Source organism: Staurois parvus, unplaced genomic scaffold (assembly GCF_062004578.1).
Source record: "Staurois parvus isolate SC_StPar_1 unplaced genomic scaffold, SC_StPar_1.0 ptg000048l, whole genome shotgun sequence".
In the NCBI taxonomy this organism is placed as follows: Eukaryota; Metazoa; Chordata; class Amphibia; order Anura; family Ranidae; genus Staurois; species Staurois parvus.
In genome coordinates, this window is record NW_028317844.1 from 687,741 (window position 1) to 707,453 (window position 19,713).

A 19,713-nucleotide genomic window follows, 5' to 3' on the forward strand; every position below is an offset into this window, starting at 1 on the left:
ACATCTGACTCCCACCTACCCCCAACCACTGACACCCCAGACTGAAACCCATCTACACCCAAACCACTGACACTCCAAACTGACACCCACCTACCCCAAACCACTGAAACCCCAGCCTAACACCCAAATACTCCCAACCACTGACACCTACCCCCAACGTCTGACTCCCACCTACCACCCACCACTGATACCCCAGACTAACACCCATCACCCCCAACCTACCACCCCAGGACAAAGAGCAATAAACACTATACAAAGGAGCGTTCACTAGGTAACTGGTGTCGCTCGCGCTCTCCTCCTCCTGCCTGGGATTTACACTCTTCACAATGCCTCTATGTGCGATGGGAGGGCGCCTCTGATTGCATATAAACGCAGGTGATGATGACGAATATTTTTTATTAATATTCTAGTGTAAATCCCACCCTGCTATCTGGTCTGTGTGCGCAGTCACAACTGTGATGAAGGGGAGGAAGATAAGACCCCTCTATTACGAAGGAAGGATAGTTGGGGCAACCAGGGGCAGAGAGGGCTGGTTTTTTTTCTCTCACGTGACATAATCTGTGTGTCAATGTGTCAGAAAAGAGGCAGTATTGTGTGTTGTTTCCAGCCATCGCCTCTCACCCATACCCGACCACTGACACCTACCTACCCCCAACCACTGACACCCCAGACTGACACCCATCACCCCCAACCACTGACACCCCAGACTGACACCTACCTACCCCCAACCACTGATACCCCAGACTGACACCCATCACCCCCAACCACTGACACCTACCTACACCCAACCACTGATACCCCAGACTGACACCCATCACCCCCAACCACTGACACCCCAGACAGAAACCCATCTACACCCAACCACTGACACCCCAGTCTGACACCTAAATACTCCCAACCACTGACACCTACCCCCAACATCTGACTCCCACCTACCCCCCACCACTGATACCCCAGACTTACACCCATCACCCCCAACCTACCACCCCAGGACAAACAGCAATAAACACTATACAAAGGAGCGTTCACTAGGTAACTGGTGTCGCTCGCGCTCTCCTCTTCCTGCCTGGGATTTACCTTTACACTCTTCACAATGCCTCTATGTGCGATGGGAGGGCGCCTCTGATTGCATATAAACGCAGGTGATGATGACGAATATTTTTTATTATTAATATTCTAGTGTAAATCCCACCCTGCTATCTGGTCTGTGTGCGCAGTCACAACTGTGATGAAGGGGAGGAAGATAAGACCCCTGTATTACGAAGGAAGGATAGTTGGGGCAACCAGGGGCAGAGAGGGCTGGTTTTTTTTCTTTCACGTGACATAATCTGTGTGTCAATGTGTCAGAAAAGAGGCAGTATTGTGTGTTGTTTCCAGACATCGCCTCTCACCCATACCCGACCACTGACACCTACCTACCCCCAACCACTGACACCCCAGACTGACACCCATCACCCCCAACCACTGACACCCTAGACTGACACCTACCTACCCCCAACCACTGATACCCCAGACTGACACCCATCACCCCCAACCACTGACACCTACCTACCCCCAACCACTGATACCCCAGACTGACACCCATCACCCCCAACCACTGACACCCCAGACAGAAACCCATCTACACCCAACCACTGATACCCCAGTCTGACACCTAAATACTCCCAACCACTGACATCTACCCCCAACATCTGACTCCCACCTACCCCCAACCACTGACACCCCAGACTGAAACCCATCTACACCCAAACCACTGACACTCCAAACTGACACCCACCTACCCCAAACCACTGAAACCCCAGCCTAACACCCAAATACTCCCAACCACTGACACCTACCCCCAACGTCTGACTCCCACCTACCACCCACCACTGATACCCCAGACTAACACCCATCACCCCCAACCTACCACCCCAGGACAAACAGCAATAAACACTATACAAAGGAGCGTTCACTAGGTAACTGGTGTCGCTCGCGCTCTCCTCCTCCTGCCTGGGATTTACATTCTTCACAATGCCTCTATGTGCGATGGGAGGGCGCCTCTGATTGCATATAAACGCAGGTGATGATGACGAATATTTTTTATTATTAATATTCTAGTGTAAATCCCACCCTGCTATCTGGTCTGTGTGCGCAGTCACAACTGTGATGAAGGGGAGGAAGATAAGACCCCTCTATTACGAAGGAAGGATAGTTGGGGCAACCAGGGGCAGAGAGGGCTGGTTTTTTTTCTCTCACGTGACATAATCTGTGTGTCAATGTGTCAGAAAAGAGGCAGTATTGTGTGTTGTTTCCAGCCATCGCCTCTCACCCATACCCGACCTGTGACACCTACCTATCCCCAACCACTGACACCCCAGACTGACACCCATCACCCCCAACCACTAATACCCAAGACTGACACCTACCTACCCCAAACCACTGATACCCCAGACTGACACCCATCACCCCCAGCCACTGACACCTACCTACCCCCAACCACTGATACCCCAGACTTACACCCATCACCCCCAACCACTGACACCCCAGACAGAAACCCATCTACACCCAACCACAGACACCCCAGTCTGACACCTAAATACTCCCAACCACTGACACCTACCCCCAACGTCTGACTCCCACCTACCCCCCACCACTGATACCCCAGACTTACACCCATCACCCCCAACCTACCACCCCAGGACAAAGAGCAATAAACACTATACAAAGGAGCGTTCACTAGGTAACTGGTGTCGCTCGCGCTCTCCTCCTCCTGCCTGGGATTTACCTTTACACTCTTCACAATGCCTCTATGTGCGATGGGAGGGCGCCTCTGATTGCATATAAACGCAGGTGATGATGACGAATATTTTTTATTAATATTCTAGTGTAAATCCCACCCTGCTATCTGGTCTGTGTGCGCAGTCACAACTGTGATGAAGGGGAGGAAGATAAGACCCCTCTATTACGAAGGAAGGATAGTTGGGGCAACCAGGGGCAGAGAGGGCTGGTTTTTTTTCTCTCACGTGACATAATCTGTGTGTCAATGTGTCAGAAAAGAGGCAGTATTGTGTGTTGTTTCCAGCCATCGCCTCTCACCCATACCCGACCACTGACACCTACCTACCCCCAACCACTGACACCCCAGACTGACACCCATCACCCCCAACCACTGACACCCCAGACTGACACCTACCTACCCCCAACCACTGATACCCCAGACTGACACCCATCACCCCCAACCACTGACACCTACCTACACCCAACCACTGATACCCCAGACTGACACCCATCACCCCCAACCACTGACACCCCAGACAGAAACCCATCTACACCCAACCACTGACACCCCAGTCTGACACCTAAATACTCCCAACCACTGACATCTACCCCCAACATCTGACTCCCACCTACCCCCAACCACTGACACCCCAGACTGAAACCCATCTACACCCAAACCACTGACACTCCAAACTGACACCCACCTACCCCAAACCACTGAAACCCCAGCCTAACACCCAAATACTCCCAACCACTGACACCTACCCCCAACGTCTGACTCCCACCTACCACCCACCACTGATACCCCAGACTAACACCCATCACCCCCAACCTACCACCCCAGGGCAAACAGCAATAAACACTATACAAAGGAGCGTTCACTAGGTAACTGGTGTCGCTCGCGCTCTCCTCCTCCTGCCTGGGATTTACCTTTACACTCTTCACAATGCCTCTATGTGCGATGGGAGGGCGCCTCTGATTGCATATAAACGCAGGTGATGATGACGAATATTTTTTATTATTAATATTCTAGTGTAAATCCCACCCTGCTATCTGGTCTGTGTGCGCAGTCACAACTGTGATGAAGGGGAGGAAGATAAGACCCCTCTATTACGAAGGAAGGATAGTTGGAGCAACCAGGGGCAGAGAGGGCTGGTTTTTTTTCTCTCACGTGACATAATCTGTGTGTCAATGTGTCAGAAAAGAGGCAGTATTGTGTGTTGTTTCCAGACATCGCCTCTCACCCATACCCGACCACTGACACCTACCTACCCCCAACCACTGACACCCCAGACTGACACCCATCACCCCCAACCACTGACACCCCATACTGACACCCTCCTACCCCCAACCACTGATACCCCAGACTGACACCCATCACCCCCAACCACTGACACCTACCTACCCCCAACCACTGATACCCCAGACTGACACCCATCACCCCCAACCACTGACACCCCAGACAGAAACCCATCTACACCCAACCACTGACACCCCAGTCTGACACCTAAATACTCCCAACCACTGACACCTACCCCCAACGTCTGACTCCCACCTACCCCCCACCACTGATACCCCAGACTTACACCCATCACCCCCAACCTACCACCCCAGGACAAACAGCAATAAACACTATACAAAGGAGCGTTCACTAGGTAACTGGTGTCGCTCGCGCTCTCCTCCTCCTGCCTGGGATTTACCTTTACACTCTTCACAATGCCTCTATGTGCGATGGGAGGGCGCCTCTGATTGCATATAAACGCAGGTGATGATGACGAATATTTTTATTATTAATATTCTAGTGTAAATCCCACCCTGCTATCTGGTCTGTGTGCGCAGTCACAACTGTGATGAAGGGGAGGAAGATAAGACCCCTCTATTACGAAGGAAGGATAGTTGGGGCAACCAGGGGCAGAGAGGGCTGGTTTTTTTTCTCTCACGTGACATAATCTGTGTGTCAATGTGTCAGAAAAGAGGCAGTATTGTGTGTTGTTTCCAGCCATCGCCTCTCACCCATACCCGACCTGTGACACCTACCTATCCCCAACCATTGACACCCCAGACTGACACCCATCACCCCCAACCACTGACACCCCAGACTGACACCTACCTATCCCTAACCACTGATACCCCAGACTGACACCCATCACCCCCAACCACTGACACCTACCTACACCCAACCACTGATACCCCAGACTGACACCCATCACCCCCAACCACTGACACCCCAGACAGAAACCCATCTACACCCAACCACTGACACCCCAGTCTGACACCTAAATACTCCCAACCACTGACATCTACCCCCAACATCTGACTCCCACCTACCCCCAACCACTGACACCCCAGACTGAAACCCATCTACACCCCAACCACTGACACTCCAAACTGACACCCACCTAACCCAAACCACTGAAACCCCAGCCTAACACCCAAATACTCCCAACCACTGACACCTACCCCCAACGTCTGACTCCCACCTACCACCCACCACTGATACCCCAGACTAACACCCATCACCCCCAACCTACCACCCCAGGACAAAGAGCAATAAACACTATACAAAGGAGCGTTCACTAGGTAACTGGTGTCGCTCGCGCTCTCCTCCTCCTGCCTGGGATTTACCTTTACACTCTTCACAATGCCTCTATGTGCGATGGGAGGGCGCCTCTGATTGCATATAAACGCAGGTGATGATGACGAATATTTTTTATTAATATTCTAGTGTAAATCCCACCCTGCTATCTGGTCTGTGTGCGCAGTCACAACTGTGATGAAGGGGAGGAAGATAAGACCCCTCTATTACGAAGGAAGGATAGTTGGGGCAACCAGGGGCAGAGAGGGCTGTTTTTTTTTCTCTCACGTGACATAATCTGTGTGTCAATGTGTCAGAAAAGAGGCAGTATTGTGTGTTGTTTCCAGACATCGCCTCTCACCCATACCCGACCACTGACACCTACCTACCCCCAACCACTGACACCCCAGACTGACACCCATCACCCCCAACCACTGACACCCCAGACTGACACCTACCTACCCCCAACCACTGATACCCCAGACTGACACCCATCACCCCCAACCACTGACACCTACCTACCCCCAACCACTGATACCCCAGACTGACACCCATCACCCCCAACCACTGACACCCCAGACAGAAACCCATCTACACCCAACCACTGACACCCCAGTCTGACACCTAAATACTCCCAATCACTGACACCTACCCCCAACGTCTGACTCCCACCTACCCCCCACCACTGATACCCCAGACTTACACCCATCACCCCCAACCTACCACCCCAGGACAAAGAGCAATAAACACTATACAAAGGAGCGTTCTCTAGGTAACTGGTGTCGCTCGCGCTCTCCTCCTCCTGCCTGGGATTTACCTTTACACTCTTCACAATGCCTCTATGTGCGATGGGAGGGCGCCTCTGATTGCATATAAACGCAGGTGATGATGACGAATATTTTTTATTATTAATATTCTAGTGTAAATCCCACCCTGCTATCTGGTCTGTGTGCGCAGTCACAACTGTGATGAAGGGGAGGAAGATAAGACCCCTCTATTACGAAGGAAGGATAGTTGGGGCAACCAGGGGCAGAGAGGGCTGGTTTTTTTTCTCTCACGTGACATAATCTGTGTGTCAATGTGTCAGAAAAGAGGCAGTATTGTGTGTTGTTTCCAGACATCGCCTCTCACCCATACCCGACCACTGACACCTACCTACCCCCAACCACTGACACCCCAGACTGACACCCATCACCCCCAACCACTGACACCCCAGACTGACACCTACCTACCCCCAACCACTGATTCCCCAGACTGACACCCATCACCCCCAACCACTGACACCTACCTACCCCCAACCACTGATACCCCAGACTTACACCCATCACCCCCAACCACTGACACCCCAGACAGAAACCCATCTACACCCAACCACAGACACCCCAGTCTGACACCTAAATACTCCCAACCACTGACACCTACCCCCAACGTCTGACTCCCAACTACCCCCCACCACTGATACCCCAGACTTACACCCATCACCCCCAACCTACCACCCCAGGACAAAGAGCAATAAACACTATACAAAGGAGCGTTCACTAGGTAACTGGTGTCGCTCGCGCTCTCCTCCTCCTGCCTGGGATTTACCTTTACACTCTTCACAATGCCTCTATGTGCGATGGGAGGGCGCCTCTGATTGCATATAAACGCAGGTGATGATGACGAATATTTTTTATTATTAATATTCTAGTGTAAATCCCACCCTGCTATCTGGTCTGTGTGCGCAGTCACAACTGTGATGAAGGGGAGGAAGATAAGACCCCTCTATTACGAAGGAAGGATAGTTGGGGCAACCAGGGGCAGAGAGGGCTGGTTTTTTTTCTCTCACGTGACATAATCTGTGTGTCAATGTGTCAGAAAAGAGGCAGTATTGTGTGTTGTTTCCAGACATCGCCTCTCACCCATACCCGACCTGTGACACCTACCTATCCCCAACCATTGACACCCCAGACTGACACCCATCACCCCCAACCACTGACACCCCAGACTGACACCTACCTATCCCTAACCACTGATACCCCAGACTGACACCCATCACCCCCAACCACTGACACCTACCTACACCCAACCACTGATACCCCAAACTGACACCCATCACCCCCAACCACTGACACCCCAGACAGAAACCCATCTACACCCAACCACTGACACCCCAGTCTGACACCTAAATACTCCCAACCACTGACATCTACCCCCAACATCTGACTCCCACTTACCCCCAACCACTGACACCCCAGACTGAAATCCATCTACACCCAAACCACTGACACTCCAAACTGACACCCACCTACCCCAAACCACTGAAACCCCAGCCTAACACCCAAATACTCCCAACCACTGACACCTACCCCCAACGTCTGACTCCCACCTACCACCCACCACTGATACCCCAGACTAACACCCATCACCCCCAACCTACCACCCCAGGACAAACAGCAATAAACACTATACAAAGGAGCGTTCACTAGGTAACTGGTGTCGCTCGCGCTCTCCTCCTCCTGCCTGGGATTTACACTCTTCACAATGCCTCTATGTGCGATGGGAGGGCGCCTCTGATTGCATATAAACGCAGGTGATGATGACGAATATTTTTTATTATTAATATTCTAGTGTAAATCCCACCCTGCTATCTGGTCTGTGTGCGCAGTCACAACTGTGATGAAGGGGAGGAAAATAAGACCCCTCTATTACGAAGGAAGGATAGTTGGGGCAACCAGGGGCAGAGAGGGCTGGTTTTTTTTCTCTCACGTGACATAATCTGTGTGTCAATGTGTCAGAAAAGAGGCAGTATTGTGTGTTGTTTCCAGCCATCGCCTCTCACCCATACCCGACCACTGACACCTACCTACCCCCAACCACTGACACCCCAGACTGACACCCATCACCCCCAACCACTGACACCCCAGACTGACACCTACCTACCCTCAACCACTGATACCCCAGGCTGACACCCATCACCCCCAACCACTGACACCTACCTACACCCAACCACTGATACCCCAGACTGACACCCATCACCCCCAACCACTGACACCCCAGACAGAAACCCATCTACACCCAACCACTGTCTCCCCAGTCTGACACCTAAATACTCCCAACCACTGACATCTACCCCCAACATCTGACTCCCACCTACCCCCAACCACTGACACCCCAGACTGAAACCCATCTACACCCAAACCACTGACACTCCAAACTGACACCCACCTACCCCAAACCACTGAAACCCCAGCCTAACACCCAAATACTCCCAACCACTGACACCTACCCCCAACGTCTGACTCCCACCTACCACCCACCACTGATACCCCAGACTAACACCCATCACCCCCAACCTACCACCGCAGGACAAAGAGCAATAAACACTATACAAAGGAGCGTTCACTAGGTAACTGGTGTCGCTCGCGCTCTCCTCCTCCTGCCTGGGATTTACACTCTTCACAATGCCTCTATGTGCGATGGGAGGGCGCCTCTGATTGCATATAAACGCAGGTGATGATGACGAATATTTTTTATTATTAATATTCTAGTGTAAATCCCACCCTGCTATCTGGTCTGTGTGCGCAGTCACAACTGTGATGAAGGGGAGGAAGATAAGACCCCTCTATTACGAAGGAAGGATAGTTGTGGCAACCAGGGGCAGAGAGGGCTGGTTTTTTTTCTCTCACGTGACATAATCTGTGTGTCAATGTGTCAGAAAAGAGGCAGTATTGTGTGTTGTTTCCAGCCATCGCCTCTCACCCATACCCGACCACTGACACCTACCTACCCCCAACCACTGACACCCCAGACTGACACCCATCACCCCCAACCACTGACACCCCAGACTGACACCTACCTACCCTCAACCACTGATACCCCAGACTGACACCCATCACCCCCAACCACTGACACCTACCTACACCCAACCACTGATACCCCAGACTGACACCCATCACCCCCAACCACTGACACCCCAGACAGAAACCCATCTACACCCAACCACTGACACCCCAGTCTGACACCTAAATACTCCCAACCACTGACATCTACCCCCAACATCTGACTCCCACCTACCCCCAACCACTGACACCCCAGACTGAAACCCATCTACACCCAAACCACTGACACTCCAAACTGACACCCACCTACCCCAAACCACTGAAACCCCAGCCTAACACCCAAATACTCCCAACCACTGACACCTACCCCCAACGTCTGACTCCCACCTACCACCCACCACTGATACCCCAGACTAACACCCATCACCCCCAACCTACCACCGCAGGACAAAGTGCAATAAACACTATACAAAGGAGCGTTCACTAGGTAACTGGTGTCGCTCGCGCTCTCCTCCTCCTGCCTGGGATTTACCTTTACACTCTTCACAATGCCTCTATTTGCGATGGGAGGGCGCCTCTGATTGCATATAAACGCAGGTGATGATGACGAATATTTTTTATTAATATTCTAGTGTAAATCCCACCCTGCTATCTGGTCTGTGTGCGCAGTCACAACTGTGATGAAGGGGAGGAAGATAAGACCCCTCTATTACGAAGGAAGGATAGTTGGGGCAACCAGGGGCAGAGAGGGCTGGTTTTTTTTCTCTCACGTGACATAATCTGTGTGTCAATGTGTCAGAAAAGAGGCAGTATTGTGTGTTGTTTCCAGCCATCGCCTCTCACCCATACCCGACCACTGACACCTACCTACCCCCAACCACTGACACCCCAGACTGACACCCATCACACCCAACCACTGACACCCCAGACTGACACCTACCTACCCCCAACCACTGATACCCCCAGACTGACACCCATCACCCCCAACCACTGACACCTACCTACCCCCAACCACTGATACCCCAGACTGACACCCATCACCCCCAACCACTGACACCCCAGACAGAAACCCATCTACACCCAACCACAGACACCCCAGTCTGACACCTAAATACTCCCAACCACTGACACCTACCCCCAATGTCTGACTCCCACCTACCCCCCACCACTGATACCCCAGACTTACACCCATCACCCCCAACCTACCACCCCAGGACAAAGAGCAATAAACACTATACAAAGGAGCGTTCACTAGGTAACTGGTGTCGCTCGCGCTCTCCTCCTCCTGCCTGGGATTTACCTTTACACTCTTCACAATGCCTCTATGTGCGATGGGAGGGCGCCTCTGATTGCATATAAACGCAGGTGATGATGACGAATATTTTTTATTATTAATATTCTAGTGTAAATCCCACCCTGCTATCTGGTCTGTGTGCGCAGTCACAACTGTGATGAAGGGGAGGAAGATAAGACCCCTCTATTACGAAGGAAGGATAGTTGGGGCAACCAGGGGCAGAGAGGGCTGGTTTTTTTTCTCTCACGTGACATAATCTGTGTGTCAATGTGTCAGAAAAGAGGCAGTATTGTGTGTTGTTTCCAGCCATCGCCTCTCACCCATACCCTACCTGTGACACCTACCTATCCCCAACCATTGACACCCCAGACTGACACCTACCCCCAACCACTAATACCCAAGACTGACACCTACCTACCCCAAACCACTGATACCCCAGACTGACACCCATCACCCCCAACCACTGACACCTACCTACCCCCAACCACTGATACCCCAGACTTACACCCATCACCCCCAACCACTGACACCCCAGACAGAAACCCATCTACACCCAACCACAGACACCCCAGTCTGACACCTAAATACTCCCAACCACTGACTCCTACCCCCAACGTCTGACTCCCACCTACCCCCCACCACTGATACCCCAGACTTACACCAATCACCCCCAACCTACCACCCCAGGACAAAGAGCAATAAACACTATACAAAGGAGCGTTCACTAGGTAACTGGTGTTGCTCGCGCTCTCCTCCTCCTGCCTGGGATTTACCTTTACACTCTTCACAATGCCTCTATGTGCGATGGGAGGGCGCCTCTGATTGCATATAAACGCAGGTGATGATGACGAATATTTTTTATTATTAATATTCTAGTGTAAATCCCACCCTGCTATCTGGTCTGTGTGCGCAGTCACAACTGTGATGAAGGGGAGGAAGATAAGACCCCTCTATTACGAAGGAAGGATAGTTGGGGCAACCAGGGGCAGAGAGGGCTGTTTTTTTTTCTCTCACGTGACATAATCTGTGTGTCAATGTGTCAGAAAAGAGGCAGTATTGTGTGTTGTTTCCAGCCATCGCCTCTCACCCATACCCGACCTGTGACACCTACCTATCCCCAACCATTGACACCCCAGACTGACACCTACCCCCAACCACTAATACCCAAGACTGACACCTACCTACCCCAAACCACTGATACCCCAGACTGACACCCATCACCCCCAACCACTGACACCTACCTACCCCCAACCACTGATACCCCAGACTTACACCCATCACCCCCAACCACTGACACCCCAGACAGAAACCCATCTACACCCAACCACAGACACCCCAGTCTGACACCTAAATACTCCCAACCACTGACACCTACCCCCAACGTCTGACTCCCACCTACCCCCCACCACTGATACCCCAGACTTACACCAATCACCCCCAACCTACCACCCCAGGACAATGAGCAATAAACACTATACAAAGGAGCGTTCACTAGGTAACTGGTGTCGCTCGCGCTCTCCTCCTCCTGCCTGGGATTTACCTTTACACTCTTCACAATACCTCTATGTGCGATGGGAGGGCGCCTCTGATTGCATATAAACGCAGGTGATGATGACGAATATTTTTTATTATTAATATTCTAGTGTAAATCCCACCCTGCTATCTGGTCTGTGTGCGCAGTCACAACTGTGATGAAGGGGAGGAAGATAAGACCCCTCTATTACGAAGGAAGGATAGTTGGGGCAACCAGGGGCAGAGAGGGCTGGTTTTTTTTCTCTCACGTGACATAATCTGTGTGTCAATGTGTCAGAAAAGAGGCAGTATTGTGTGTTGTTTCCAGCCATCGCCTCTCACCCATACCCGACCACTGACACCTACCTACCCCCAACCACTGACACCCCAGACTGACACCCATCACCCCCAACCACTAACACCCCAGACTGACACCTACCTACCCCCAACCACTGATACCCCAGACTGACACCCATCACCCCCAACCACTGACACCTACCTACACCCAACCACTGATACCCCAGACTGACACCCATCACCCCCAACCACTGACACCCCAGACAGAAACCCATCTATACCCAACCACTGACACCCCAGTCTGACACCTAAATACTCCCAACCACTGACATCTACCCCCAACATCTGACTCCCACCTACCCCCAACCACTGACACCCCAGACTGAAACCCATCTACACCCAAACCACTGACACTCCAAACTGACACCCACCTACCCCAAACCACTGAAACCCCAGCCTAACACCCAAATACTCCCAACCACTGACACCTACCCCCAACGTCTGACTCCCACCTACCACCCACCACTGATACCCCAGACTAACACCCATCACCCCCAACCTACCACCCCAGGACAAACAGCAATAAACACTATACAAAGGAGCGTTCACTAGGTAACTGGTGTCGCTCGCGCTCTCCTCCTCCTGCCTGGGATTTACCTTTACACTCTTCACAATGCCTCTATGTGCGATGGGAGGGCGCCTCTGATTGCATATAAACGCAGGTGATGATGACGAATATTTTTTATTAATATTCTAGTGTAAATCCCACCCTGCTATCTGGTCTGTGTGCGCAGTCACAACTGTGATGAAGGGGAGGAAGATAAGACCCCTCTATTACGAAGGAAGGATAGTTGGGGCAACCAGGGGCAGAGAGGGCTGGTTTTTTTTCTCTCACGTGACATAATCTGTGTGTCAATGTGTCAGAAAAGAGGCAGTATTGTGTGTTGTTTCCAACCATCGCCTCTCACCCATACCTGACCACTGACACCTACCTATCCCCAACCATTGACACCCCAGACTGACACCCATCACCCCCAACCACTGACACCCCAGACTGACACCCATCACCCCGAACCTCTGACACCCCAGACTGACACCTACCTATCCCCAACCACTGATACCCCAGACTGACACCCATCACCCCCAACCACTGACACCTACCTACACCCAACCACTGATACCCCAGACTGACACCCATCACCCCCAACCACTGACACCCCAGACAGAAACCCATCTACACCCAACCACTGACACCCCAGTCTGACACCTAAATACTCCCAACCACTGACATCTACCCCCAACATCTGACTCCCACCTACCCCCAACCACTGACACCCCAGACTGAAACCCATCTACACCCAAACCACTGACACTCCAAACTGACACCCACCTACCCCAAACCACTGAAACCCCAGCCTAACACCCAAATACTCCCAACCACTGACACCTACCCCCAACGTCTGACTCCCACCTACCCCCCACCACTGATACCCCAGACTTACACCCATCACCCCCAACCTACCACCCCAGGAGAAACAGCAATAAACACTATACAAAGGAGCGTTCACTAGGTAACTGGTGTCGCTCGCGCTCTCCTCCTCCTGCCTGGGATTTACACTCTTCACAATGCCTCTATGTGCGATGGGAGGGCTCCTCTGATTGCATATAAACGCAGGTGATGATGACGAATATTTTTTATTATTAATATTCTAGTGTAAATCCCACCCTGCTATCTGGTCTGTGTGCGCAGTCACAACTGTGATGAAGGGGAGGAAGATAAGACCCCTCTATTACGAAGGAAGGATAGTTGGGGCAACCAGGGGCAGAGAGGGCTGGTTTTTTTTCTCTCACGTGACATAATCTGTGTGTCAATGTGTCAGAAAAGAGGCAGTATTGTGTGTTGTTTCCAGCCATCGCCTCTCACCCATACCCGACCACTGACACCTACCTACCCCCAACCACTGACACCCCAGACTGACACCCATCACACCCAACCACTGAATCCCCAGACTGACACCTACCTACCCCCAACCACTGATACCCCAGACTGACACCCATCACCCCCAACCACTGACACCTACCTACCCCCAACCACTGATACCCCAGACTGACACCCATCACCCCCAACCACTGACACCTACCTACCCCCAACCACTGATACCCCAGACTGACACCCATCACCCCCAACCACTGACACCTACCTACCCCCAACCACTGATACCCCAGACTTACACCCATCACCCCCAACCACTGACACCCCAGACAGAAACCCATCTACACCCAACCACAGACACCCCAGTCTGACACCTAAATACTCCCAACCACTGACACCTACCCCCAACGTCTGACTCCCACCTACCCCCCACCACTGATACCCCAGACTTACACCCATCACCCCCAACCTACCACCCCAGGACAAAGAGCAATAAACACTATACAAAGGAGCGTTCACTAGGTAACTGGTGTCGCTCGCGCTCTCCTCCTCCTGCCTGGGATTTACCTTTACACTCTTCACAATGCCTCTATGTGCGATGGGAGGGCGCCTCTGATTGCATATAAACGCAGGTGATGATGACGAATATTTTTTATTATTAATATTCTAGTGTAAATCCCACCCTGCTATCTGGTCTGTGTGCGCAGTCACAACTGTGATGAAGGGGAGGAAGATAAGACCCCTCTATTACGAAGGAAGGATAGTTGGGGCAACCAGGGGCAGAGAGGGCTGGTTTTTTTTCTCTCACGTGACATAATCTGTGTGTCAATGTGTCAGAAAAGAGGCAGTATTGTGTGTTGTTTCCAGCCATCGCCTCTCACCCATACCCGACCACTGACACCTACCTACCCCCAACCACTGACACCCCAGACTGACACCCATCACCCCCAACCACTGACACCCCAGACTGACACCTACCTACCCCCAACCACTGATACCCCAGACTGACACCCATCACCCCCAACCACTGACACCTACCTACCCCCAACCACTGATACCCCAGACTGACACCCATCACCCCCAACCACTGACACCCCAGACAGAAACCCATCTACACCCAACCACTGACACCCCAGTCTGACACCTAAATACTCCCAACCACTGACACCTACCCCCAACATCTGACTCCCACCTACCCCCCACCACTGATACCCCAGACTTACACCCATCACCCCCAACCTACCACCCCAGGACAAACAGCAATAAACACTATACAAAGGAGCGTTCACTAGGTAACTGGTGTCGCTCGCGCTCTCCTCCTCCTGCCTGGGATTTACCTTTACACTCTTCACAATGCCTCTATGTGCGATGGGAGGGCGCCTCTGATTGCATATAAACGCAGGTGATGATGACGAATATTTTTTATTATTAATATTCTAGTGTAAATCCCACCCTGCTATCTGGTCTGTGTGCGCAGTCACAACTGTGATGAAGGGGAGGAAGATAAGACCCCTCTATTACGAAGGAAGGATAGTTGGGGCAACCAGGGGCAGAGAGGGCTGGTTTTTTTTCTCTCACGTGACATAATCTGTGTGTCAATGTGTCAGAAAAGAGGCAGTATTGTGTGTTGTTTCCAGCCATCGCCTCTCACCCATACCCGACCTGTGACACCTACCTATCCCCAACCATTGACACCCCAGACTGACACCTACCCCCAACCACTAATACCCAAGACTGACACCTACCTACCCCAAACCACTGATACCCCAGACTGACACCCATCACCCCCAACCACTGACACCTACCTACCCCCAACCACTGATACCCCAGACTTACACCCATCACCCCCAACCACTGACACCCCAGACAGAAACCCACCTACACCCAACCACAGACACCCCAGTCTGACACCTAAATACTCCCAACCACTGACACCTACCCCCAACGTCTGACTCCCACCTACCCCCCACCACTGATACCCCAGACTTACACCCATCACCCCCAACCTACCACCCCAGGACAAAGAGCAATAAACACTATACAAAGGAGCGTTCACTAGGTAACTGGTGTCGCTCGCGCTCTCCTCCTCCTGCCTGGGATTTACACTCTTCACAATGCCTCTATGTGCGATGGGAGGGCGCCTCTGATTGCATATAAACGCAGGTGATGATGACGAATATTTTTTATTATTAATATTCTAGTGTAAATCCCACCCTGCTATCTGGTCTGTGTGCGCAGTCACAACTGTGATGAAGGGGAGGAAGATAAGACCCCTCTATTACGAAGGAAGGATAGTTGGGGCAACCAGGGGCAGAGAGGGCTGGTTTTTTTTCTCTCACGTGACATAATCTGTGTGTCAATGTGTCAGAAAAGAGGCAGTATTGTGTGTTGTTTCCAGACATCGCGTCTCACCCATACCCGACCTGTGACACCTACCTATCCCCAACCATTGACACCCCAGACTGACACCTACCCCCAACCACTAATACCCAAGACTGACACCTACCTACCCCAAACCACTGATACCCCAGACTGACACCCATCACCCCCAACCACTGACACCTACCTACCCCCAACCACTGATACCCCAGACTTACACCCATCACCCCCAACCACTGACACCCCAGACAGAAACCCATCTACACCCAACCACTGACACCCCAGTCTGACACCTAAATACTCCCAACCACTGACATCTACCCCCAACATCTGACTCCCACCTACCCCCAACCACTGACACCCCAGACTGAAATCCATCTACACCCAAACCACTGACACTCCAAACTGACACCCACCTACCCCAAACCACTGAAACCCCAGCCTAACACCCAAATACTCCCAACCACTGACACCTACCCCCAACGTCTGACTCCCACCTACCACCCACCACTGATACCCCAGACTAACACCCATCACCCCCAACCACTGACACCTACCTACACCCAACCACTGATACCCCAGACTGACACCCATCACCCCCAACCACTGACACCCCAGACAGAAACCCATCTACACCCAACCACTGACACCCCAGTCTGACTCCTAAATACTCCCAACCACTGACATCTACCCCCAACATCTGACTCCTACCTACCCCCAACCACTGACACCCCAGACTGAAACCCATCTACACCCAAACCACTGACACTCCAAACTGACACCCACCTACCCCAAACCACTGAAACCCCAGCCTAACACCCAAATACTCCCAACCACTGACACCTACCCCCAACGTCTGACTCCCACCTACCACCCACCACTGATACCCCAGACTAACACCCATCACCCCCAACCTACCACCCCAGGACAAACAGCAATAAACACTATACAAAGGAGCGTTCACTAAGTAACTGGTGTCGCTCGCGCTCTCCTCCTCCTGCCTGGGATTTACACTCTTCACAATGCCTCTATGTGCGATGGGAGGGCGCCTCTGATTGCATATAAACGCAGGTGATGATGACGAATATTTTTTATTATTAATATTCTAGTGTAAATCCCACCCTGCTATCTGGTCTGTGTGCGCAGTCACAACTGTGATGAAGGGGAGGAAGATAAGACCCCTCTATTACGAAGGAAGGATAGTTGGAGCAACCAGGGGCAGAGAGGGCTGGTTTTTTTTTCTCTCACGTGACATAATCTGTGTGTCAATGTGTCAGAAAAGAGGCAGTATTGTGTGTTGTTTCCAGCCATCGCCTCTCACCCATACCCGACCACTGACACCTACCTACCCCCAACCACTGACACCCCAGACTTACACCCATCACCCCCAACCACTGACACCCCAGACTGACACCTACCTATCCCTAACCACTGATACCCCAGACTGACACCCATCACCCCCAACCACTGACACCTACCTACACCCAACCACTGATACCCCAGACTGACACCCATCACCCCCAACCACTGACAACCCTGACAGAAACCCATCTACACCCAACCACTGACACCCCAGTCTGACACCTAAATACTCCCAACCACTGACATCTACCCCCAACATCTGACTCCCACCTACCCCCAACCACTGACACCCCAGACTGAAACCCATCTACACCCAAACCACTGACACTCCAAACTGACACCCACCTACCCCAAACCACTGAAACCCCAGCCTAACACCCAAATACTCCCAACCACTGACACCTACCCCCAACGTCTGACTCCCACCTACCACCCACCACTGATACCCCAGACTAACACCCATCACCCCCAACCTACCACCCCAGGACAAACAGCAATAAACACTATACAAAGGAGCGTTCACTAGGTAACTGGTGTCGCTCGCGCTCTCCTCCTCCTGCCTGGGATTTACCTTTACACTCTTCACAATGCCTCTATGTGCGATGGGAGGGCGCCTCTGATTGCATATAAACGCAGGTGATGATGACGAATATTTTTTATTATTAATATTCTAGTGTAAATCCCACCCTGCTATCTGGTCTGTGTGCGCAGTCACATCTGTGATGAAGGGGAGGAAGATAAGACCCCTCTATTACGAAGGAAGGATAGTTGGGGCAACCAGGGGCAGAGAGGGCTGGTTTTTTTTTCTCTCACGTGACATAATCTGTGTGTCAATGTGTCAGAAAAGAGGCAGTATTGTGTGTTGTTTCCAGCCATCGCCTCTCACCCATACCCGACCACTGACACCTACCTACCCCCAACCACTGACACCCCAGACTTACACCCATCACCCCCAACCACTGACACCCCAGACTGACACCTACCTATCCCTAACCACTGATACCCCAGACTGACACCCATCACCCCCAACCACTGACACCTACCTACACCCAACCACTGATACCCCAGACTGACACCCATCACCCCCAACCACTGACAACCCAGACAGAAACCCATCTACACCCAACCACTGACACCCCAGTCTGACACCTAAATACTCCCTACCACTGACATCTACCCCCAACATCTGACTCCCACCTACCCCCAACCACTGACACCCCAGACTGAAACCCATCTACACCCAAACCACTGACACTCCAAACTGACACCCACCTACCCCAAACCACTGAAACCCCAGCCTAACACCCAAATACTCCCAACCACTGACACCTACCCCCAACGTCTGACTCCCACCTACCACCCACCACTGATACCCCAGACTAACACCCATCACCCCCAACCTACCACCCCAGGACAAACAGCAATAAACACTATACAAAGGAGCGTTCACTAGGTAACTGGTGTCGCTCGCGCTCTCCTCCTCCTGCCTGGGATTTACCTTTACACTCTTCACAATGTCTCTATGTGCGATGGGAGGGCGCCTCTGATTGCATATAAACGCAGGTGATGATGACGAATATTTTTTATTATTAATATTCTAGTGTAAATCCCACCCTGCTATCTGGTCTGTGTGCGCAGTCACAACTGTGATGAAGGGGAGGAAGATAAGACCCCTCTATTACGAAGGAAGGATAGTTGGGGCAACCAGGGGCAGAGAGGGCTGGTTTTTTTTCTCTCACGTGACATAATCTGTGTGTCAATGTGTCAGAAAAGAGGCAGT